Below are 24,265 nucleotides of genomic sequence, written 5' to 3' on the forward strand. Positions count from 1 at the left end.
ACTTTTCTTCTTAAGTAAGGAAGTGCCCAAAAACCAAATGGATGGGAGCACGTCCCGGACCCAGGAGCCAACCTGAAGGGCTGGGGGCCGAGGCTGGGGCGGTGGACACAGCCGGATGGCGGTGAGAGGCAAGAGAAGGGCGCGGCCCAGAGCTGAAAACAAATATCCACCACACGCACGCCAAGAAATGATGGCGCAAATAACCCCCGGCGGGGACGCCCTTGCAGGCAAACGCTACACCGTGCATGTCAGCACTGCCCCGCCAAGAGGTGGAGGGAGCAGCCTCCCAGCGGGCTGCAGGCTGCCTGGACGCGCCCCCCGAGAGGACGGTATGGAAGGGCGTGGGGCGACCATGCTGGAGGGCTCCAGCCCAGCCTGCCGCTGCTCAAGGCCACAGCAACGGTATCAAGCATCCGATGGGACGTTCCCATCACACGGAGTACGGAAAGGACACTTCACCTCTGTCATCTCCTCTCCAAACCAGTAACCCCAGCCCATCCGTGAGAAAAACACCAGACAGGCTCAACGTGAGGAGGGGATTTGGCAAAACACCTGACCTCAAAATCCTCAAGGTCACCCAGAACAAGGAGGGTCTGAGAAACTGTCCCAGACCTGGGGAGGCCCCCGGAAACCAAATGGGATGAGGGATCCTGGGGAAGATCCTGGGGCGGGAGAAGGACCCAGGAACCATTAGTGGAATCCTGAGAACCTGTGGGGTTCCGCTCACGGTGATGGGCGGATGCTGGTGCCCGGATGAGAAAACGCACGGTAGCTTGGCCAGTGGCCGGCAGGGCGGGGGGGGGGGGGGGGGGAGGAGGTATTCTGCAAACGCACAGCTCTTCTCCGTCAAAGGTTTATAGTAAGTAAATGTGCAGAGATGTTTGTCTCCCCGACCAGGGCCGTTCTTCTTAACTGCCCGCACGTGACACCTATTCGGAGAGTTTCCGGGGCCTCGCCAGCTCCTGCGAATCAGGGATCCAGGGACAGTCAGTGTCCCCTGCAAGGCAGCAGAGGCCTCTCACAGGGGTGACACCCCAGGGCTTCCCTGGAGTTTGCTGGGATTCTAACCAAGTTCTAGAGCTCTTTCTTCTAGACCAGAGCTTCGGGGAGCGCGTGTCCTCTCCTGCCCTCTGCTCATCGCTGGCCTTTGGCATCTCCCACGCCTGCGTCCTGGGAGCTGTGGTCAGGTGGTTGCGGGTTCAAATTTCCTTTCGGTGTGAAAATGCAAAGCGACCTGGCCGGGAGGAACAGAGCAGGTGTCCTCTTTCAGCCAGCTGGGGGTCACCGTCCCCTAAGAGCTCCTCTCCCACCCCCCGGAGGTCCCTCCTGCCCCATGCAGGTCTCGGTCCTCAGGCTCATCAGGACTTGGCTGGGCTCCAGGCAGTCGCCCCGGGGAGCACCGCTGCCAAACAGGCCCCAGGAAGGCTCGGCCTCCGAGCTGCCCATTGCCGGGCAGGCTGGCCCCCAGCCAGCGGGTCCCCAGATGCCATGCAACCCACACCTGAGCGGGGTAAGAGAATAGGTGTGTGTAAACAGTATTTGAAAAAGAAAATAGCTGTACAAATACAGCACTTGTTAACACAGGTGTTTGTAGGTGGAATTACTTTTCCAGGGTCGCTATCTCCCGGCGTCCTTTGTAAGCCCAGCTCACACCTGCAGGGACTTTCCTATTAGGTGAAGGCACAAAGAGGAAACAGAGAGTCCGTATCGACTTCACGAAGCAGGAGGTCAGTGATCGGCTTCGGGTCGGGCTAGTTCTCACCCGGTCTCTTCCTGCTGGAGGTACTTTTTCTTTTTCTTTCTTTTTTTTTTTTTTTTTTGACCTGCTCTAACAGGATCCGGCCTGTTTGGCGCTTCCTGCTTGGCGAGGAGCAGTCCGTGACCCCCTTGTGGGGGGCCTCGGGGGCATGGGCCTTTCCTGGGGGCAGGGGGAGACGGCTGCTGTCTGGGCATCATTATCCTACTCTATCCTCTCTCCCCAGGGGAAGCCTCGCTATTTAGAGTTCATGGACAAGAAAGCCAAAGACACTTGTCCAAAGTCACGGAGCTCCAGGAGCAGGATTCTGGGGCCCATAGAATCCAGAGCTTCAGCTGGAGAGGGCTGCAGCCGCGTCCCCGAGACGACACTACCCGAGGACAAGGGCGCATCTGTGGAAGCGTGGGGACATTCGACTGCGAATGTGATTTTGTTTGGCCTCATGGAAGGAGGTAGCACTGCCAGCTGGGAACAGATATTAAAAAATCATAGAAGTGAAACTCTGATCTGCATGCTTAAAAATGGCTAAGATGCCAAGGCACCTGGGTGACTCAGTTGGTTAGGCGGCTGCCTTTGGCTCAGGTCATGATCCCAGGGTCCCGGGACGGAGTCCGGCCTCGGGCTCCCAGTGCCTGGCGGAGAGTCGGATTCTCTCTCTACCTTCTCCCCTCTTACACTCTCTCTCACTCCATCTCTCTCTCAAATAAATAAATAAATAAAGTCTTTTAAAAAATGGCTAAGATGGCAAATTTTGATGTTTTGGTTATTTTGCCATAATTTAAAACATTTCTGGAAGAGAAGCCTACCACGGGAGGTCCTGTCCTGTGTGGACACAAAGCAGGGGACCCTGGTTTTCTGTCTGTCCGTTTCGGTCGCTGCAGCACCTGGACATTCAGAAAGAACTCCGGCCTCTGCAGAGACCCGCCCCCCGACGGGCCGCTCACTCCTGCAGGTGGAGGCGCGTGTCCCCCGCTGTTTGGGGGGTGCCCTAGCCGTGAAATACTCCCAAAAGCAGATTCTTCAGAGTGACATGTGGAGGCTCGGTTTGCCCGGCTCCACGGCAGGGGCAGGAGGGGAGAGGGGAGAAGACAGCTGGTTTGGAGGAGGTGAGAGCAGCCCCGGGGGTGGGTGAAGCCCGGTGAACACGGCGGCTTTGGGGGACTCTGAGGGGACTGTGTCACTGTTGGAGCGGGGCAGACCAACAGACACTGTGACCTGCTGGTCAGAGGCCACCCGTGGGAAGGCCCCTCGTGGCCACCTGGCCAGAGGTGAGCAGGGGTGAGAGAGCGGGGTGGGAAGTTGCTCAGTCCCCAGAGCTCCCAGCGACGCCTGGGAGGAGCTGCGCCCCCCCACCCCCAGCACACAGACGGGGCTCGGGCGATGCCGCAGGGCACGGTCTCACTACATCTACAACCTGGGGGCAAACATTATTATCGGGTTTTAGCAGCAAAACTCTACCCATCCGTCTTGAAAAACGAAGAGATTTCTAGAAACTTTGCTTAAGAACTATTGTTCTATCCCCTCTCCCTCTTTGACCTCCGTTCACAAACCGGCTCCATTTCACAGATGAAGAAGCCAAGGGTCCGAGAGACAAGGGGCGTTCACAGGTGGGCCTGGTGAGGAAGGCTGGCCGGGGTAGACGGCCAGGTGTCCTGGACCCTCCTGTGGTCTTCCGTCCTCTGTGACACTGTCTCCTGAAGAAGGGGACCCCCATGAGCAAACGGGCGGGGGTGGCCCACTCCAAATCCCTCCTGTCTCCCCCTAGGGCCCCTTTACCTGCCTCTCCCTCTGTGTGGCAGATGGGTCAAGGCGGGTGGGCACATGGGCCCGAGCACCCACCAGAGGCCCGTGGCCGGTCAACCCTGTCACCTGCCAGGACGAGGGGCATAGAGAAAGGGAAGAGCACCAATTGAGAATTTTTATTTTATTTTATTTTATTTTATTTTAGACTTATTTATTTGAGAGAATGTTTGGGGGGTCAGAGAGAGAGGGAAAGAATCTCCAGCAGACTCCTGGCTAAGCATGGAGTCCAACAGGGGACTCGATCTCAGGACCCCAAGATCGTGACCCGAGCTGAAAGCAAGAGTCGGTTGCTCCACCGACTGAGCCACCCAGGCACCCCCGCACCCTCATTGAGAATTTCAAAGTTCCCCAAGGAGAATCTGAAAGGTTTTCCATCTGAACTGATAATGAGTCTCTAAAAGATGGGACAGTGACAATAAATAAATAAAATTTTAAAAGGGACAGTGCATAACTAGCCATTATTTGATGTCATTCTAATCAAGGTAACCTCGTATTCTAGTGACAGACCTGCTCTGTTACTTGGAAGTGATGGGAATGCTTGGATGCATTGTCCACTGGCCACGCTGGGAACTCGGGCCGTCTGCTGGCATCCTCGGCACCGGCAGCCCTGGGAGGGACAGCAGCCCAGAGTTAAGGGACGAGCAGCACACCCTCGGTTGTGTTTCAATCGATGAACGAAGAGCGGGTATCAGGTGAACCCCATATGCCAAGAGGGTGCATCAGGTGGAGAAAGGCCCTTTCGTTCCCCTTACTGACACCCCCATGTGCAAAATGCCCCCTCCCATACACACGCCAGGGCACACAGACTCACAACCTACCCCACCTAACCCCCAGAGGTCCAGAGTCGGCTCCTGCCACGTGTCTGGGTTTAGACCTAACCCCGCACACACAGCAGGCCGTATCTTCTGGCTCTGCCTCCGTCCCCAATGCCTGCACGTCGCCCGCAGCGCCCTGGGTGCCCTAGGGGTTTCTGTTCACCTGGCAGCAGGGGAACAGTGCAGGAGTCGTCCAGGTGAGAACAGTCTCCGGCTCAGGTTCTGGGGGAGAGCCTTTCCTCCACGCTTCCGGCAGGGCAAACTACGTCTCTTCCCTTGGACCCTGAAACTCCCCCTGGGACGTCGACCCAGGCATCAGGCACAGCTCCGCCGTGACCCGGGGACAGACAGACTGGGCTCCCCAGGTAAGGACAGTCTGGTGGGCTCCAGGACGGCTAGGCAGCTCCCTACAATGAACCACTCTTCACATCTCCCGGCGCCAACGTCTCTGGGATGGGGTGACACGGGCGCCCGTGAATAATCATGAAATAAAGGGAGATAACTGATATTTAGCCTTGCCAGAGGGAAGCACTTGGGGGGAAACTGCCGTTTAGTCAGAGGGTGAGAGCTGTCAGCTGGAGGGCAGGACTAATTAGATGCACCGGCAGCAGCCGCGGGGCGCCCGGAGCCTCTTGCTGGCACCAAGGTGACTTCCGCGGGGTGACGAGATGCCGAGCAGCAGAGACGGGGACCAGCCCATGCACAGGTGTGTCTTCCGTTCCCCACGCACCCCCTCGGCCATGAGGTCCGTGACCAAGGTCAGGCCCTGCCTCCCCTTGCTGGCTCTTTCCTAGGAAGCAGTTGGATTGTGGCCTTACAAGAAGAGACCAGCACTCTCTCTAGGTCACCTTCTCACTGGAACCTGACCCTGCCAGACCTCAATCTAGACCTCCGGCCACTAGGACTGTGAGAATCTCGGCAATTCTCAAATCACAGCAAATCTTCAGCAATTTGTGCTCTGGAGGATGGCCCAGGCTGACGAAGACACCCTCCACCTGCCCTCCCAGGACAGAAAAACCCTCGAAACAATCCCTGCTAAGAGGTCATCTGATTAGGTTTGAATACTCCCAGGGATGGGGTACTCACTCCCACTTCTTTAGCTTTGGGACAGTAGAATGGAGAGAATTACGGACTTTGGTTCTCAAAGTCTTCCACTCAAAGCCCCTTGGCCCCAAGCCCACCTCTTGTTCTCTGTACTGTCCCGTCTATCCAGGAGAAGGGACTCAGTGCCCACACAGGCATGCTAGCTGGAACCCGAGCCCCATGTGCACGCCCCCTTGCTTTCAGTGCTCACATCTAGCCTGTTCCCTGGTCCTGGAGATTCTGCCTCCTTCATCTGGGGCACCCGTGTCCGCCCCTATGGCCGCTTGCCCCCACTAACCGTCACTGGCTTCCTCCTGGCATTTTGCGATGGCTCCTAACTTCCCCTCTCACTGCCACTCCCACATCCACCCTCCACAGTGCTCTCAGGGTGAGCTTCCCAAAACACGCTCCTGACCACACACTTCCCTGCTTAAATTGTCCCTGTGTCTCCACAGGCCCTGCAGGATGATGCGCAGACTCTGCGCTGTGTCCTCGGTGCCCCGTCCTTGGGCCCAGTGCTTGTTCCTGCAAAATCTCCAACCACAGTGTAACTTCCTCTCCCCCAGCGCACCCACCACATGCACGAGCACGCATGCACACATACGCTAGTCAGAGGTGCGCACGCACTCCCATGCATGTGTGTGCACATGCACGCACGTACACACATGTGCACGCACGCGCGCACAGATACACACGTGTGCATGCACATGCACACAAATGCACACGCACACATACACGTACGCACACACGTGCGTGCACACATTCACACATGCACACATGCATGCGCACACACATGCACGCACACACATTCACACATGCATGCACACGCGTGCATCCCCTTCAGCCGTTCTGCCTGCTGCTGCTTGCTCTGACCTCCAACAATTGTGCGTGGGCCCCGGCAGTCCTGACTGCGTGGCCCACAAGTCACTGTACACTCCTCAAGGCTCTGTTTGCCCATCTGTGAAATGGGAACAATCAAATCTTATCTATCTCCCTGGGGAATGAGGAGCGCTCCATGGAAGGATGGGGAGGAATTCCTGGTACAGAGTCTGACATGTGTTAAGATTTTGATGAATGTTGGCTGCCTTTGGTCCAAAAAAAAGTCAGGGCTATGTGTTATAGAGCCCTAGATCGGGGCAGGTGACGTGGGGGAAGGGAAAGAAAGTCAGAGGCAGAGGGAGGGAAGTGCAGCTTTGGAAGGCGGCCTGGAAGACGCAGGCGCCCGCCACCGCCGGGGACGGAAGGGAGCTGTCCCTCCAGAGCCCCGCTGACACACATGGAATTCTTCTTCCAATATTGGATTAAAATATTTACATGGCAAGCAGAGCTGAAACAGAAACCGTAATAATTTTTCAGACTAATTTGCTCAACACAAGAACAAAATCCAAGTTGCCTCCAAATGAAAAGGAAGGAGGATATTTCCCTTCCACCTGTCAAAGGCTTCTAGGCAGAAGAGCGAGGACCGGGCAGTAGAGGGCCAGAGTCCAGTGCTCCCGGGCCGCTGGCCACTCTCATGTGCGGGGCTGAGTCCTGGCGGAGGGGCCTGTAAGGGGAAGAGGTCTCTGCAGAGCTCCTGCTGTCCTCCCTCTGTGGGAAGGAGAGCTCGGCCTCAGCGGGGTCCCCTCCCTCGTGGTGGGCGGCACCCACCGAGGTCCGCACAGATCCCCGCACCTGGCAGGGAGCATGCCAGGGGTGTGGCTCAGGAGCACAGAAGACCCACGGACAGACAGAAAGACACGGGTGAGAGAGACTGAGGGACCCCGGGAAACACAGACCAAGAGGTTGGGAGAACGAGCTAAGCATAAAAAAGGCACAGACGGACAGTATAGAGAGGAAAGGGGGACGGAGGGTCAGAGAGAGGAGAGGGGGGATGGGAGAAGCCAGGGAGGGGCGTCCTGCCGGTGCCCACCTTTTTCTCCAAGGAAAACTGCCTTCCCCTTTGCCAAGGGAGAGGTCGGCAGGTCGAGCCTCACAGCTAAGAGAAAAGCGCTCTACTTCTCGCCAAGACAACAAAAAGACAAAAGCGCGCTGAAGCCCCCGGCCCGGAACCGGCAGGGCGGGGGCAGCAGCCGTGTGGAAGAGGAAGAGGATCAGCGCGGCCGAGGCTCAGACCAGCTCCTCGGTGAACTGGCTGCTTGACTCGCTCTGTAATGCCCCTTCCCCGAAAGCCACCGTCTCCTGGGAAGTCCGCTGGATGTCTCAGATGCCGAATCCCCCACTGGAGACACCCCCGCCCTGGCCATCCACCCCCGTCCTTCCAGGGCCCTAATTACAACTCAAGACAGCAGGAAGATGAGCAGCTGGGGGCAGAGGGACAAGTCCCAAGAGGCTCCAGGACTGGCCCCTCACGTGCGGTTTTTAAAATTCAAACAAGACAGATAAGAACAAGTCCAGGTCAGTCCCTGTCTGGTTCCTAAGGCTGCCAGGCCTGTTAGACTCAGCCAGAGGAAGGCTTTCCATTCGGAATCCTGGTCCAGATGGACGGGAACAGGGAGGGGACGCAAGGAGCCGCAGGGCCCCATCCTGGGGGCTGAGAGTCGGCCTCCGGCAGGGAAGGGCAGGAAAGAGCCACCAGCCAACCCAGGGAGGCGGGCACAGGGTGGCCAGGGGCTGCGGGGTGACGGAAAGCCCTTGGAACAGAGCCTGGCACACAGGAGCTCAGCCAACCCCCAGAAGTGAGGGGAGAGCATCTCTCTGGCTGCCTCGGGAGAAACGGGGCCTGCAGACCCCTTGACAGCGGACGTTCAGCCTCCAGGAGCAGGAACGCGCAGATCCCTGGTGGCCGAGCCCTTTGGTTGTGACGCGTTGTCACGGCAGCCGGAGCAAGGAGCTGTGATGACACCTGTGTCACAGCTGAGGAAATGGGAGGAGCACAGAGAACTCTGCCAAGGTTCCACGGCCGGGGAGGCCCCTGAGGAGAGCCCGGCCGGGCACCAGCCTGTAGGCCGCGGTGGGTTGCCCCTGCACCACCGACCCTGTGAACCTCAGGGTGTCATTTTTCTCTTGTGCTCCTTTCTCTAGGCCGCCTCAGGCCAGAGCAGCTTAGAAATGCACTTGACCCCTAGCCACGGTCACCCCCTGAAGAAGGAGCTGAGTCAGGGGCACCCTGCTCTCCGCAGGGTGGAAGGGAAGCCGAGGCCAAGGGCAATCAGGAACTAGTTCCCCCACTACAGAGCCCTGTGAGATTTCTTCAGCTTCTGCCACTTCCCCACTCTTTCCCCCTCCTGTGCCCGCCCTCCCGCTCCACCCGCTGATCAACCCCTGACCGCAGCAGAGGCCGCCTCGGCCTCAGGGATCTGCAGAGGCCAGAGCTGGAAGAGGACTCTGCCCTCCAAAGGCCAGGCTGGCCCTGAGGGAGGCGCGCCCCGCTGAGGGATCTGGGGTAATGAGGGGCCACCCAGGCCTGGAGCCACCAGGGATAAATGACCTGTCCCCCCACCGTGGGGCCCGGGTGTGCCACCGGGGTCCAGGCAGGAGTAACCTCAGACTGCGATGTCGCGCTGTCGGCTGCTCTCGTTCCCGGACCTCCCAGCCACTCCCTGACAGAGACGGGGGGCAAGGGCAGGATAACCGAGGGGCTCCCGGCTGGCCCTCACCTAGGGCCTGGACTCTGACAAACTGCTTAGTGACCGGGGGGTGGCGTGTGCGGTGCCTTGGGAAGGTGCAGGGGGACGTGGGTGAGCGCGGAAGAGCAGAGCGCTCCCCAAAATATGCAGCGATTGGTCCCAACCCAGAGCACTAGTTGGTGTGCTGGCGTTCATGTAGTATTTCCGAACCAAAAATACAACTTTTTTACATATGTTATCCCCGCCCCCCGATCCTCGCGGGGATCTCACAAGGTCAAAACCGTTGTGCTAACACACAGATGGGGAAACTGAGGTTGGGGCTGGCTCATGGTCACTGGGCTGGAATTCAGAGCAGGGGGTTCCCCGGAGGTGCCCTGTTCCCGTCCCGGAAATCAGTCTCGGGACGGGTCACCTGCGCAAGGCCGCACCCACCCGCCTCCGCGGGGAGCCTCCCACGGCGGGGCTCCCGGGGCTCACCCGCACTGGCAAACGCCCCTCCTCACCTCTAACCCAGCCCTTCAGCTGCAGCCCGAGCCGCTTCCTGTGTTCTGTCCAGAGCAGAAGAGAGAGAACCACCCACTCAACACCCCTTCTGTAAAAACCCTCGTGTTCCTGCACACGTCACAGTCATCCTGCAGGCTCAGCTTCCCCCAAACTTCCCTCCTGCTTCTAATTTTCCAGTCTTTACTAATCTCTGGGGGCAGTGGTCTGGGGGTGGGAGGCAGGTGGGGGGCGGACAGAGCTCGCCGTGGAAGTTGGCAGGCGTCCTCGGGCTCCCGCGCTCCCCGTTGTGATGCGATGAGACGGTGCAGAGCCCTGCTCGGTGCTGGGCATGGCACGCTGGGCACGGCACGCTGGGCACGGGCCGGGGCTCGGCGTTGCCCAGCCCTGTTCTGCCCTGGGCCCCACTCCCTCTGCTCTATTTCCCTCCATGTCACAGTTCCCCACTGTCCATCTGCAACCAGAACCTCCCTGCCCGGCCGACGGCTGGTGCTCTGCGAAACCTGGCAGGTCTCCAGCTCTCCGTCCCAGGATCACGCCCCCCATCCAGCATGCCTGGGCCCCAGGAAGTCCTCTGAGACCCTGTCTGTGGTGGGTGGGCCCTTGAGGAGTCTGGTCTACCCAGCGTGGGACCTAGAGATCAGGACCAACATCCCTCCGGCTCGCTGGCTGGTTGGTTGTAGCAGAGCAACGGCTTAACTGAACTCAAGATAGGCGACATCTATCACGTCCCTGCAATCGGCAAGCTTGTCACGAGGCCTGCAAAGATTAGATTAGGGAGAACCCCGGTCCTCAGAAAATCCAACTCAAGATACCTAATAACGGGTTCTCCTTTGTCTATGACCACAGTGCCTGTGAGGCCAGGGTCATGGGCAATTTTTCAAGTGTAGAAACAAGGCAGGCAGGTCCCTGCTTTGCCAGGTCACCCCACTCAGCCTCTTCACCATTAGCTCCTGCCCAAGGGCCTTCCAGTCTTCCAGCATGGCGGCCCAAGCCCTCGGGGCCCTCCCATGGGCTGGTCCTTGCCGCTGCCTCTGGGTGTTCTGGAAAGGCTCACAGCCCCATGGGTCTCTCGCAGGTCTTTGCCTCGACAGCAATACAGGCCCCCACCCTTCACCCTGGTCCCGACCTCCTCTTCCCAGAACTGGTCATTCAACAGGGTTTGACCGGGGATGCTACGTCCTGTTTGCATTTCACACAGTCAGAGAAATGAAGAAAGAAATGGTCTTTTCACTGATGGAAGAGAGCAGCCTCTACGGCTTGGGTCCGACAGTCCGCTCTCACCCCGGGGGGAAACACGCCGGCCGGGGTCCCCGGGTGCCTCCCTCCTGTCGGCACCCCAGTAGCAGTCCTGACTCCAGTGTCGGGGGGCCGAACCCCGAGAGCTCACACGGCCCCTCGGCCATCCCAGCTGACGTCTCCAAAGTCCAAAGTCCCCCGAGGAGTTTCCGCTTCAGTCTCAAAGTCCAGGAGCGCCATGTTCCATGGTGACACCCCGGATGACAGGGCACACAGGTAGGGAGGTGCGGCCCATTCTTCTCATGGCCATGCTGCCCACGTGGTGCCCCGCAGCCCACACCCCTGCCTGCACCTCCCCGCGGCCTGAGCTCACCTGTCCTTCCTCCCCAGTGCCTGCCTGGGGCGCAAAGATCTCTTACTTGGGCAGAGACCGGCCTGTCTGAGGGGTTGTCTGCTGGCGCCCGAGTCCTGGGCCGGATGTGAAGGGTGGGGGCGGGGGAGGTGTCCACACCGGGTGGGATTCCGGGACTGTCCGGGGAGACACAGGATGGAACGCGTCCCGGAACCATCAGCCAGCAGGCCTGGCCCCTCCTGCAGGTGAGCCCCTCCCCAGGGCCTGGGCTCCCCACAGCCTTGGGTGAGAAGAACCCAGAGTCCTTAAGCAGGGAGCAGACCTCGTCAGCGTGGGCTGGGACAGGCCTCATCTTCGGCAGCTCCCAGCCCCTCATTCTGTGCCTCACTGTGTCAAGTCTCCTCCTGCCCACAAACTGCATCGGGGGAATGCCTGGGAAGGTTAACATTCTCCGGAGAGTTTCCAGTCTTCACTAACCTCTGGGGGCAGTGGTCTGGGGGCAGGAGGCAGGGGGGAGGCGGACAGAGCTCGCCGTGGAAGTTGGCAGGAGTGCCGACCTCTGGAATCACTCGGGCCCCCTTCCTTCTCCCTTCCTTGCTCTGCGGCTCCTTCTCCTTCTCGGTCTCCTCACCCCCCGCATCCTGCTCCCTCCCCCCCCCCCCCCCCCCCCTCCCCCCCCTCCCCCCCCCCCTTTTCTCTGTTTCTCCTTCCGTGCCTGGGGGAGCCCTACTTTCACGGACCCTCTCCCCCAAAGAATGTCTCAACATCTACAAATATTAGCCTCATTAATTTGGGGAGGATTCATCAGTGCAGAGGTTAATTGTCTCTCCCTGACATGTTTTTACTGAATACATCTGGGTGACAAAATTAATTTCCTCATTAGCTATTTTTAAAAGTGGAACAAGCTAAGGGGGAAATTGGTGCAGGGAGACTGCCTCGCGAGCTGTTCTGGCCTCCAGGCTGCCATGGGCTCTGCCCCAGGTTCCCCTCCCAGGGGCGCTCCCTCAACCTCGGGAGCAGGAGGCCCCGAGGTCAAGGCTCAGAAGGGTGTGCCTCCCGAGGCAAGGACTGTGGGAACACCTGAGGTCTGTGTTCCAGGGCGAAGCCTGGTCTCTGTGGTCCCAGGAAGTCCAGGCAGTGGTGTGCGTCCAGGAGCCGCCCTGGCTGTTCCAGGCCCCCCCTTTCCCTCCCCACAAGGGTGCCTCCTATTTGGACTCCCCAATAATAGCTCTCTCGAGCTGAGTAAGACCAGCAGGTAGAGACAGAAACCCACCAGAAGAGTCCGTGCTCCACCACCTGTGGGGCTGAGCTCCGAATGCCAGACCAAGCGACTCTGAGGTCCGGGGGCTTGGCTCCCACCTTGGGACTGGAGAAGCCAGGCCCTCCATGTGCTTGTGACCGTGGCTTCCGGCCCAGATGCCCTGGTGGAGTGGCTGGGGGCGCCTGCATGAAGGGGAGGTCCCCTGGGCCAGGGGGGAGGGTCAAGGATCATTCACATGCCCCGTCTTGGAATTTAGAATCTGGACATCCCAGACCGCCAAGTGGGGGCCGGTGGTGTCAAGCAGCAGAGAGTTGTGGGACCAGGGCCAGTCACTCAAAGTCTGTGGTCTCCGTTTCCTCAACTGTGAAGGACGCTAGCTGCCCCACTAGCCCTCTGGGACCTGAGGCTTCATTCTCAGAGATCCCAAGAGCCTCCCAGTCACCAGACCCCATAGCTGTCCCAGGCCCCCCCCCCGCCCTGGCCCCCCCCCCCCACCCTCCAGAGTCATTCCTCTCCTCACTTGGGGCCCAGGACAGAGGCCACCAGAACTTAGAGACCCAGCAAGAATGAGATGAGCCGGCCACCCATCCCAGCTCCTCCCAGGCTGGCGGCCAAGTGCTTTGGGCCTTCGTCCAGCAGAAGAAAAGACTGGTCAAAGCCGGGTCAGACCCAGAAGCCCCTTCCTGTAGGAGTCCAGCCCCAGCTCTCAGCCCAACCTTTCTAGGAAATAAGATGGCATGGGACATGGTGCCGATACGAATCCCAAATTTCCTGTTTCTATAAACTGAGATCACACACACACACATACACACACACACACACACACACACACACACGTGCACATGCACACACACGCACAGGACGCTCCCCAACAGCCACTTCTGACCTAGCCCAGAGAAATTACCATGCACAGCAATTCCAGGAACAGGAAAAACCAGACCTAGGGAGCTCTCTGAGTCGCAGGCTGTCGGCCTGGGGCAGGAAGACAATGCCGCGCTCCCAGGCTTTATCTCCTGTGCACTTGCGCCTGCCCTGCTCACGGCCAGCTCTTCCTCCCGAGGGCAGCCGCTCAGCTCAGGCAGAAGGATCCTTGGCACTCGGCGCCCTCGGCCCTTCCCCAGGCTTGCTCTGAACCGAAGCACCCGTGGGGGTGTGCGCTAAAATGACAGACGGGTCCCTCCTGAGCATGGTCCCCGGGCCACCCACACACCAGTGGGACGCGATCGCATACAACCGGGAGCCCCAGTCACAGTCCCGGCTGTCCTCCTCACCCAGCTCCCATCAGCTTTCCGCAGACCACCTTCTCCCTCCACCTGTCTCCAGCCATCCAGCCCTGCCTCTGGCCTGCCTGGCCCGGGGGGGGGGGGGGGTGCTCCTGGAATGGGAATTCCAGACCTCCTGTAGGGGGAGGAGTCTGGAGGAGAAATGGGAGGAGACAGGTTGGCTCCTGCTTCCCATAAGCACCCCAGGCAGCCTGGCCTGGGCATAGGGGCAGGGAGCAGGCCTCAGGGCCTCTCAGGCTCCCTGATGCTGAGCCTGAGGACAGAGGGAATGCAGGCGCCCAGGGAAGACTTCCCAGAGGGGCTGAAAGGAGCTGGGTTCTGAAGAATGAAGAGGAGTTTGTTGACCTGATCAGAAGGAAAGAATGTGCAGAGAGAGAACAGCATTCGCAGAGGCCCTGGGAGATGAAAAGGGGCCTATCTTGCTGGGAAACTGGAAACAGCTCTGGGCTGTGAACAGGTCCCCTTCAGAAGGTGGAGGACAGTGGGCCCGCCCTGAGTGTCTTTCCCGGTAAGCGCTTAGTGGGAGTGAAGCAGGAGAGAGGCAGAATCTGACTGTGGGTTGGGAAGAGCCCTCGGGAGGTGAAGCTTAACCTCGAAACCCCGGACCACGTCTTCCAATGACCTCGCTTCCTCTAAGAAACACAGTAGAGACTTTGTCCGGGGAATTCTCAGAAAATCTCAGGGGGCACGCTGGAAGGGCTGGTTCCTGGCACCCTGGGTCCTACCAGCGAAGTGGTTTGTCCCCAAGGTTTTGTGGAACCAGGAAAGTTAGCTCTTGCCCTGCTTGAGAGACAGGGAAACCGAGATAAGGGGAGGCTGCGAGTCAGGCAGTCTGTGCCTGTGCCAGGAATAGCGCTCCCGTCGCCCTGGACTCCCACACTCGGACCACACGCTTTTGATGTGGGTACAGCAGCGGCATGCATTTTCCAGCAAATGCACCTGGGTCGCCCGTGTCACCTCCAAATGTGGGCACCTAGGTGCTGCGAGGTGCCGCACCTGAAAAGCCGCCCCCCGCCTCCCCACCTTCAGAAGCCGGCAGACAGTTGTGCAAAACCTAGAGCCAGAAAGGAGACCTATCCGACGAGAGCGGATGCTGGCTCTGTGCTGCTGGGGCACCGAGGCCCTTACTCTCCGAGTTCATTCTGGGTCTATCCTCTTCCACACCTTTGTGCCATGATCTGTAGAATGAACAGCATCTCCCCCAGCACACAAAGCGCACGAGGATGGGCACGCGGAAGGTGAACGGCTTTCTTTTGCGGGATAGACCCGTCTGGACTGAGGCTGCTTGAAATGGAAAGGGGATGGACACGCGGCTTTGACCAGATCATTCCGAGGTCGGTGGTGCTTCCCGAGGGCTCACCTCTCTGTGGCTCACAGATCTGTGGAAGAACAAATCCTGGTCAGCTCATTGTCATCCCTCAGCAAGGTCCAGAGCTGCTCCAGCCAGCAATTATGGAGGGCAGGCCACCAGAGCGGGGACTCCCAGAGCTGGCCCCTGCCCATGCACAGTGGGGCTGGTCAGCCACCCCAAGAAGCAGGGGTTTCGAAAGCCAGGGTTTTCTTGTTTTCTGGGCCCTGTGACTCTTTGGAAGGGAAAAGCTAAAGCATCGCTTGGCAATTCTGTTCTCAGTCCAAAGGCACGTTGCTTTGGAAAGTGGTCAGATTCTGCATTTGCTGATGTTAGAGTCCAAAAATATGGCCATGGAGAAAAGGGAGGGATGCATTTTAGGATTTAAGATATTTTCTCAGACACCTTTTAAACATGATTATAGCCCGAAATATTAGTGGCTTGTGGATCTTCTGCTCGACAAAGAGCTTCTACGGCTGGGCCTGCATGTACCAGGCATTTCTGGGCAGCTACAACTTTCTGCTCCCATCACTCACCAGCTGAAAACCCTCTGAAGTGCCCCCACTGCAAAAATTATCGCTGTCTGCATAGTGTGCAGAGAGGGCCACGCTCAGCGCTCGGCACGCATTACCTCACTTCGGTCTCAAAACAGTTGGAAAGGGGCACTTGGGTGGCTCAGTTGGTTAAGCCACTGCCTTCAGCTCAGGTCATGATTCCAGGGTTCTGGGATCGAGTCCCGCATCGGGCTCTTTGCTCAGCAGGCAGCCTGCTTCTCTCGCTGCCTCTGCCTGTTTGTGTGTGCTCTCTCTCTTTCTCTGACAGACAAATAAATAAAAATCTTTAAAAAAAAAAAGTTGTAAAAGAAAATATCATTAAACCCATGATACAGATGAGAAAACAGAGGCTTAGCACACAGACGTGTCTGAGCTTATCACCCTGTATGTTGTTAGAACGGGGATGAACCCCAGGTCCCACAAGGCCATGCCCAGCCGTCCCCCACCACCAGTGTAACCTCTCATCTTTCTCCCTCCCCTTCATCCAATTCCCATCCTGGATGAAATAGTCCCCACCTCACTCGCTACTCCACTGAGCCACTCCCCACTCCTCCCCGGCCTTCCCCAGCCTCCCCCGGCCTGCCAGCCCAGGTCAGATCAGGGAGCTTCTCCAGAGGAGGCGGCCTCCTTGCTGTGGAGCATGGGATGGGCTCTGGGCACCTGGTGTCCCCTTGCTGTGTCCCGCTCAGAGTCTGGTACCCATGAGAGGCGCGGCAAATGTGCATGGGAGAAGCAACCTCATTCTGCACTGGCGGGGGCGGGGTGGGGCTGGTACAGTTTTCCTTCTTTGCAACCCACATCAATGAAGAAATTAGTAAAATTTACTGATAATGCCATGCTTGAATGCGAGACAGGACCACCTGCGGAGCCAGGTGGGAGCCCAGACTGCCCGGGGTGGGGTTGGAGGTTTTGCATTTCACCCAAGCTCCCAGGTGTCCCTGCTGCTGTCCTGGCCTCACCCTGCCACCCACCAATGCCCATTCCCTGCTCCTGAGCCCACCCCCGAGCAGAAGCCTTCCAGACAATCAGGACACTTAACTAAACGCTAGTGAACATTTGGGGCCTCTTCAAACCCCTGGCCCACAGCACAAAAACAATGAATGGACCCATTCGAAGTTTTCTATCTGAAGGAGTCATTCGTTATAGTGGGGGGTTTTCCTCTGCACTTTTAGAAATGCCAGGAAATATAGTTTTCAGTGTGACTACCACAGCCGCATGTGGGGCACAGCAAGCTCACCACAGTCAGAGCTCCAGGAGGACCTGGGGCTCCCCGGGAAAGGGGCGACGCTCAGCCTAGGGTAACACTCTTAACTAAAACACAAGACCATTTATTTTGGCTTTGGCACATACAAAAAAAAAAAAAAAAATTCCCTCCTACCACACACGCGCGTGTACGCACGCACACACACACAAACCAGCTTTCGGTTCACAATGAATGCGTGGGTCTTTTCTGTGTCTCTGTTGCTGGGGCCCGGGGAAGGCCCCGGGGGACAGGGGTGGGGACAAGTCCCCTGCACATCAGACCAGCACCCCACTGGCCCGGCGGGTGAATCACGAAGCCCGCGTCCTTTCCCAGTGACTGTAGCTCTCGGCACTGACTGAAAAACCAGTTAGCAGCTGCAGGAAATGGGTAAGAGCACTGACCACAGATAAACCGTAGGACTGCACAGAGCAGCGGCAGCTAGACTCTGGGACAGGAAGCGGCGCTGTCAGGCCGCAGCCCCACACCCACTGGCGGGGCACTCCCGGGGCCACTGGGGGCTGTGCACCCCGATGATGCTTCGGCTGCAGCTGGATCGGGGGTCAGCAAGTGCAGAACGCGGCCCGCCAGCCGCGCATGGGCCCCCAGCACCCCACCTTGTGGGGGGGAAGCAGTGGTCAGAGGAAGAAAGACACCAAGAAAGCCCCAGGCTCGGGAGTTCCAGAGGCTTCTGTCATCAGCAAGGGTGGGGGTGGTTTCTGATCGTCAGGCCTGGGCTGTGCACCAGGGATCAAGTCAGCTGCTGCCCCCACGCCCTCCGGAACAGGGTCCCTGCAGCCCCAACAGCCAGATACCAGGAGGAGAGGCCCAGGCCCCATGGAGAATACGCGGCGGGAGTCACTGCCTGTCCAGGCTACGGACCTGCGGTTTTCAGTTACGCCCCCAGCTTTTTAGGCAACTTAAAGGACAGAGCCTGTGACGTTCATAGCGAAAGAACATCCTCGCCAGGCACTGTCAGCTCCTTCCATGCATGACCCTGTTTAATGTGCACCGACCTCCTAGGAAGTAGGTCAGACTGTCCCCCACTTTACAGATGAGCAAACTGAGGCTCCGGGAGTTAAGTACACTGGGCCCTGGGCCGAGATGTCTGTAGGGGGCAGCGCCCAGACTCACGACCTGATGCAGCGTCTGCAACCCACGCCAGGCTCGATATCCTGTATCCACAGGGAGCCCCGAGGTGTGGAAGCGAGGCAAAGACAGTAGGGGAGCGGAGCTTCAAGCTGAGCGCCTGTGGTCAGCCTTGGGAACACCCCTCCAGGGCCCAGGCCGGACACTGGCCCAAGCAGCCTGGTGAGACAGGGCCCAACCCCTTGGCACCCCAAAACAGACCCAGGGGTTCTTCCCAGGACCTCCAGTTCAGGGTGGTGACCCACTAGCCCCTTGCTTCTCTGTGCGGGGCTTCCTGAGAAGCAGCCTCAGGGGGAGCGGCTCGGCGGAGAAGAGCTGCCTTGAGCCCTCCTGAGGCCTTCCTCAGACTCTCCCCCTGCAGGCAGCACCGCTGCTACGGCAGGAGAGGGGGGCTCACTTCCAGTCTCTGAGGAGCAGCTAGGCGCACCGGCCCCTCTGGCAGGAGCGGCCCCCTCTGCTGGCACCGGGGGCCACCTCTCAGGGTAGCAAGACAGGAGTTCAGCTGGGCGACTGACTCACCCTTGTTCCTGGAACCGTCTGAAGGCGGGAGAGGATGCTGTGGGTAGGTTCTAACTGTATCATCTGGGCTGGGGCCGGTAGCAGATGGTCCTTACAAAAAAAAAAAAAAAATACTTCCATGTGGGCTTAAAATAGCCCAGCGCTCACCATCAGCTGAATGGGGAAATGTACGGGCCAGTCCGTCACGTGGGGGTGGGCGCGGCCGCTGCAGGTTGGGACACAGGCTCCGGTTCCTCCAGCCCGGAGGGCAGAAAAGGGAAGCCTTGGCACCCGCCGTCTGCCTGGCCTCGTGTTAGGCAGGTGGTGTACGCAGCCCCCCTCGAGCCCCGTGACCGTCCTGAGCCCATGTGACCCAGGGCCTCAGAGAGGACCTTGAGCCTGAGACCCACGCAGCTGGCAGGATGCGAGCAGAAGGCAGAAGTGAGCCGGGGGCCTCCCGGGTCGGCCCTGGAGCAAATCTCAGCCCTGCCACTCACTCTCCGTGGGCCCGGGGCCGCCCCTTTCTTCCCCTCGCCTTACTTCTCCCCACAACGGCGCGAACAGAGCAGCACCCCGCGGGGCGGCGGAGGGTCTCCGTGCCCAGGGCCGCCGTCTCCAGAGGAGCTCGCAGCCAGCAGCTCCCTGAGACCTGAGGGAGCCTGTGGCCTTTCTCCCCTTTTTCGTGTCCTTATTTAAACCACGCTGCATTCTGGCGAGTCGAAGTGGCAGCTCTGAATGTCTGGGTCTAACATCCCAACCCGTGGGCTGGCGCCATGAGCTCTCGGAGTGGAGGGGACAGGGAACCAAAGGAAAAGGGCCCCAGGCTGCATGCCACGCGGGGAAGGTGGCCTTGGGACCCACTCCTGCCATCCCCCTAGAGCGCCCAGGTGGCTCCGAGGGAGGAAGACCTTCCATGGGCAGAGCAGGTGGGGACCCTCCAAGGGAGCCGGGAGGCCCTCGGGTTGCTCGTCCGACCCGGAGTGTCGCCTGAGATGGAGGGTTTCTGCAGAGCTCGCCTTGGGGTCCCTCAGGAGTGAACGGGGAGCTCTGCCGGAAACTGAAAAGTAGCTCTGATTGGTGCCAACTCTGGTGACATCCGTGCTCCCCCCAGGGCCTGTGCGGTCCCGGCTGTGGAGCCAGGGAGCTGCTCCGTCCAGCGCACCCGGCGAGGACCAGAGCGGCGCCCCCGCGAGACCTGAAGACGCGCCGGCGCGTCAGGGGCCTCTGTGGTTAACTGTCCGGCGAGAGCCCCCCTGGTTCCCGGCCGCGTGGCCGCGGGCCACTCACACAAGCAGCCGGGCCTTAAGGAGGGCGGCCGCGGTAGCAGCCTCGTCAGAAGGGCCGTCGTTCTGTGGTGATGCTCTCGGCGCAGCGAGCTGGTACCAGAGGCGGCGGGACTGAGGTGAAGCCCGTGGCTCTCCTGGCCGGCTCGGGGCTGGAAGGGGCCTGCCAGAACCCTGTGCCCCAAGTCGAATCTGCACGCACCGCCCTGAACCCCACATCCCCCCCCCCCGACGCCGCTGTCTCTCTTCCCTCCAGCGCTTCATCAAAGAGCCGCGGGCCGCCGCCGCTTCCTGTCCTTCAGCCCACGTGGCCACCGCTGCCCCTTCAAGCCACCGCGTCAGCTCCTGCCAACGTCACCAGTGGCCCCGCTTTCCGAGTCCAAGACACATTTCTCAATCATCCTCTTACTCAATTTTCCAGCACCACGAGGACCTGCTGGCCTGACCCCTCAGCTTCAAGGACGTGCGTGTCCCTTGGCTCCTGGGACAGCTCCAGCTCCAGCTGCCCCTCCCCCCTCCCGATGCTTTCCTCCGCCTCTTGGCCCGGATCGTCTCTCTCTCCCAACATCGGGGCACCGCCGGCCTCGACGGGGCCACGTCTCCCCTTCACCCTCTCTCTAGGCAAGCTCGCCCACTCCCACTGCCTCGGCTGCCCTGGGTCCACCCACCTCTCCCAGACACCCTGGCGGGGCTTCCCCTGCACCCACAGCGGCAAGTCCACCCCACACGCAACCCCCTCACTGTCGCAGACGGGCCTCGGGTTCAACTCATCCCAAACGGAGCTCCTGAGCCCTCCCAGACCAGCTCTGCTCCCGAGTCTGCAACTTCCCGAATGCCCACGGCCGGCGGCTCGGTCACCGCCCTCCCTCCTGCCCCAGACGGACCTACCCTAAGGGGCTTCCCTCCCGGCGGCTGGCAAAGCCACCTGCACTGCCTTCCCTCCTCACCCCAGCCCCCCGCGGAGCCAGCCCCATCTCTGGGACGGAGCAGGGCCACGGCCACCGAGGGGTCCCTCCGCCTCCACCCAGCAGCCTCCAGGGCTGCAGAGCCGTCCACATCTCAGATGCGGCCAGGTCACCCTCACTCCCACAGAACACCCTCGGGTGCACAGCAGAACCCCAACACCCCAACGTGGCCTCCTAGGGCCTGCAGGCGTGACAGCCTCAGCCCTGGTCTCTCGCGCCCGACCCCGTCCCTCTCTCCTCTCGCTCCCTCATTCCCCCCTCTCCCTCCCCATCTGCCCCCCTGCCCGGGCCCTCCCTTCCAGAGCCCTCTTCCTCCCCGATGTCCACCCAATGCCCCATTCACGCTTCCGATTCCATCCTAATCACCGCTGTCTCAGGAAGACCTTCCTTCCTCCCCGTGCCCGCCTCTGCCCCTCCCAGGCGCCCACGGGCCGCGTCTCCTATTATCCCCCCCCCACCTCCCTGCACCAGTGTCTTCGCAGCTGTTAATAAGTTTGGGATTATTCTCTTATTTCTGTGGTTAACATTTCTCTCTCCACTGGGCTGGTCGTCCCGAAGCCCAGGGGCCCAGCATTTGGCCCAGCGGTGGATCAGGGTAACGCTGTCCCCCCCGGGGCCCTGTCTGTGAGCCGTGGGAGGGCCTGTCCCACCTACCACATGCCTGTGGCACTCCCAGCCCCTGTGGCAGCAGGAAAGGCCCCTCCACACAGCGCGGGCACCGGACCCCCGGCCTCCTCTGGCGGGACTCGACAGTGAGCCTGGAGACGGTCGCCTCGTGGCCTGCCCAGAGCTCGGGCGCAGGCCCACCGTCAGCCCCGCTTGTCATCTCACCATCCGTGGCGCTCGAGCCACAGGACGACAAGGTCCAACCTCACTTCACCACGTGCCGGGAGAAGCTGCTGGTACCTTTCCTCTGCTCGTCACCATCTCTGCCTTCTCCCTCCCTGCTGCCGAACGTCCACGCAGGCCTGCCCAGCCCGCGGACTGCCGGGAAGAACCGAGCTCCCGTGCACACGCCAGGAAGAGCGGGCACGGCGGGGCATGGGGACCGCCTGAGGTCCAGGCGCTGTGCCGGACTCCCGCTGCCCGGCCCTCCCCCGGCTCTCGGCTGTGCGCTTCCTCTGGTGGGATGAGCCTCTTTGCCCACCATCCAAATCCCACTCACTTCAACCAGATCTGGTGAACTTCCACCGAGTGGGCGGAACTCACCTCGGGCTTCGTGCTCCGTGCATGCAACAGACGTCTGCCAGGCACACCCTCTGTGTCATCGCGACCACCCCAGCAAGGACATCCACGGCCCCCCTGGCCGACGTCTCCCACCGCCCATGTGTGTATGGCCCAGCTCGGACCTCATCTGTGCTCGTTCACTGGGTCAGTATAACAGGATTGCTTCGGGGTACCTGGGTGGTGCAGTCCGGGAAGCAGCTCAGGTGATGATCTCAGGGTCCTTGGATCAAGTCCTGAGTCAGGCTCTGTGCCCAGCGCGGAGTCGGCTTGTCCCTCTTTATCTGCCCTCCCCCGCCCACACTTGTGTGCACACACCCTCTCTCTCTCTCTCTCTCTCTCTCTAAAACAAATAAATAAAATCTTTTAAAAAAGGATGGCTTCACACCTGTTCTGTGCTAGGACAACGCTTGGCCCTGATCACACAGTAACTATTAATTCCACATGTCCCTGGCCACAAGGAGGCTCATCTCTGAGCCTTTTCCTTCCTCCTCTGCCTGCTCTCTTTAATCCCTCATCCCCCTCTTGTCCACGCACTCTGTGGAGTCCTGGAGACACCTGTGAGTTGGGAAGAGTTTCTATAGCTGAGACAAGTCACAGGGTTTCAAATGGAAAACAAGGAAGCCACAGACACTGGGAGCAGGAGAGGCTAGTGTGGGTAGAGCAGCACCCTGGGATCACAGGAGCGATTAGCCTCGGGTCCATCCTTAAAGGGTGGACAGTAGCCCAGCAGTAGCTGATACTGACTCAGTCCTAACAGCGTTCTGATCACCGTATCGGGACCGTTTCCTAACCCTCACGGTCGCCCCACAGCAGCTGTTCATTCACTCACATCGTGGAGACGATGAAACTGAGACACACAGAAGTCACTGGCTTAAGGTTGGGCAGCTTGTAAACAGCTGAGCCCAGACGTGAAGCCACACAGCCTGGCCTCCTCCCACGGCGCTCTTCGACACCACCGAGAGGTTTCAGGTGTACGAGCTATCCACGGCTGTGTAACAAGCGTCCCCACACTCAGCAGCCTGACAGATCAGTTTGTTGCCTTGCCACTCCTGCGGGTCAGGAATCTGGGGGTGGCACAGCTGGGTCCCTGGGCCGCCAGCCTCTCTGGAGCTGCAATCAAGATGAGAGGCCATGGTGGGCACCGGAATGACTCAGTGGGCTAAGTGTCTGACTCTTGGTTTTTGGCTCAGGTCGCGATCTTGGGGTCATGAGATCAAGCCCTCCCCATGGGGCTCCCCGCTGAACAGCGAGTCTGCTTCAGATTCTCTCTCTCCCTCTGTGCCTCCCTCTCTCTCTCTCTCTCTCAAATAAACAAATCTTAAAAGAAATAAAAATGATGGGAGCCTGCGACAGCTCAGGGAGACACCGGGGGAAGATGGAGCTCCTGGATCTCTCTCGTGGCTGCTGGCAGGCCTCAGGTCTCAGCCAGCTGTTGCTGGAGACCTCACTTCCTTGCCTCATGGGCGTCCCCACAGGTGGCTCATTCCACAAAAGCCACTCCTCTCAGAGGAAGGGAACAGAAGAGAGGGACAACAGGACTGAGGTCAGTTGACTTGTAGTCCAGTTACAGAAGTGATGTCCCATCACTTCTGCTGATGTCTGCTATCTGTTCATGAGAGGCAAGTCGTCAGGGTCCAGGCCACACCCCAGGGAAGCATGTGGCATGAGGACATGGACCCCGGAAGCGGGGGCTGCGGGCCTCCTCCCGGGCTGCCCACCGTGTCCGACTAATAGAGCAGACGGGCACCCATGAACAAGTGGGGCATAAGCTCATTATCTGTCCTTTGGTTCCTTGCCCCAGAAACCCTGTGTGTTCCTAAGACTAAGAGCCTCGAAGTGAGCTTGATTCCCAGCCTGAGAGAATTCTTCCTCCTGTTCCTCCCAGAAACTAAGGGCCAAAGAAGATGAGCACTTCTTAAAGATCAGTGGCGCGCTTGGCTATGTGAGGAAACACAAGTGTATTCCGCGGGTGCTGGGCTAAAAACCTGGCGGCAGCTTGGGCTCCTGCCCCCCTCGCCATATAACTTCCACTGGTCCCCCTAGAGCTTCTTCCTTCATCTCCTAATGAAGAGACACCCCAGTGGCTCCAGGGCTAGGGTTTCTCCTTCAATCACTTTCAAGCATCACCATCAGCATCACCTTCTTAGAGCCCCAAGGCATACAGTCCCCGTCCCCACTCGAAGACCCTCTGTGGCTCCAAACTCAGTTCTGGAGTTCCAGACCTCGAATTCTGCAGCCCCAACCTGCTCCCCACACAACTCCTTTGCTTGGGTTACGCGGGTCCATGTGCCTTGAATCGTCCTGCTTCCATGTCTCCACTCACCTCACCTCCTAATCCTTGC

At 59.5% G+C, this 24,265-nt stretch overlaps 3 long non-coding RNA genes across 5 annotated transcripts; 1 reads left to right on the forward strand and 2 right to left on the reverse strand.

Annotated features, from left to right (window-relative positions):
* Window positions 1-847: 847 nt before the first annotated feature.
* Window positions 848-10,610, reverse strand: LOC132021109 (uncharacterized). Of its 3 annotated transcripts, none has more exons than XR_009405246.1 (3): window positions 9,527-10,610; window positions 4,067-4,166; window positions 848-1,234 (listed from the first exon to the last, which is right to left on the reverse strand). It is a non-coding gene; the product is annotated as an uncharacterized LOC132021109 (long non-coding RNA). The 3 variants fall into 3 exon arrangements; XR_009405248.1 differs by lacking the exon at window positions 848-1,234 and adding an exon at window positions 3,316-3,450; XR_009405247.1 differs by lacking the exon at window positions 848-1,234 and adding an exon at window positions 3,498-3,625.
* Window positions 1,252-2,484, forward strand: LOC132021108 (uncharacterized). The gene is made up of 3 exons (XR_009405245.1): window positions 1,252-1,510; window positions 1,613-1,782; window positions 1,983-2,484. It is a non-coding gene; the product is annotated as an uncharacterized LOC132021108 (long non-coding RNA).
* A 3,190-nt stretch (window positions 10,611-13,800) lies between the features above and the next one.
* On the reverse strand, window positions 13,801-22,205 carry LOC132021110 (uncharacterized). The gene is made up of 3 exons (XR_009405249.1): window positions 21,906-22,205; window positions 18,470-18,559; window positions 13,801-15,038 (listed from the first exon to the last, which is right to left on the reverse strand). It is a non-coding gene; the product is annotated as an uncharacterized LOC132021110 (long non-coding RNA).
* Window positions 22,206-24,265: the final 2,060 nt, after the last annotated feature.

This window comes from Mustela nigripes, chromosome 7 (assembly GCF_022355385.1).
Source record: "Mustela nigripes isolate SB6536 chromosome 7, MUSNIG.SB6536, whole genome shotgun sequence".
Taxonomy (NCBI): domain Eukaryota; kingdom Metazoa; phylum Chordata; class Mammalia; order Carnivora; family Mustelidae; genus Mustela; species Mustela nigripes.